This window comes from Notolabrus celidotus, chromosome 3 (assembly GCF_009762535.1).
Source record: "Notolabrus celidotus isolate fNotCel1 chromosome 3, fNotCel1.pri, whole genome shotgun sequence".
Lineage (NCBI taxonomy): Eukaryota > Metazoa > Chordata > Actinopteri > Labriformes > Labridae > Notolabrus > Notolabrus celidotus.
This window is the reverse complement of record NC_048274.1, coordinates 9,225,333-9,226,005: the sequence shown is the minus strand read 5'-3', so window position 1 is coordinate 9,226,005 and position 673 is coordinate 9,225,333.

Sequence of the window (673 nt, the reverse complement as noted above, 5' to 3'; positions counted from 1 at the left end):
GTGATCTCCCTTTCATTTTCATGAATTCTTTCCACATCAAGTGTCACAATGGTTTCAGCAGAGGGGTTTACGATGCTCGACTCTTAATGACGGATTACAATTCCTCTTTCATGAAACACTAAATCATTCAGCTTGAACCATAAAACCAAAGATAGGTTTTTGTTTCGATGGTTAAAAGAGAAGCAGAGGGATTTCATTTACAGAACATCTTGACTCTGTTAATTTCAAACCACTTGTTGACAGCCACTGCCGTTTGCAGCTGATATCAGCACCATAGGGTCAGAGTTTGACTGATTATTCATATCTACGGAGAGCAATGTCCTTCAGGTCATTGTCCACATCACAAATATTTTGGTTGGGGGGGAACACGGCTGCTCTTTTGAAGGCAGCCGGTGTGGCATCATGAGACTAAAACAGACAACCACACTGCAGCCAGAGAGATACATTTCAGGGTTTTTCTTCTGATTTTTCTGGTGCTCGTTCTCTCCTCTCACATCTCCATGAATCTGGCTGAGGCTCCTTGCCATAGCAGCACACCCTGCCAACATTTCACAGATCCATACCGGCAATGGGGAACCGAAGGGGGGGAGGGGCAGGAATGCTTGCAGGAGGCAGAGAAAAGGAAGAAGGGGGAGGGGTGGGGGTGCTCTGGGATGAAAGGAAGTGCTATGAT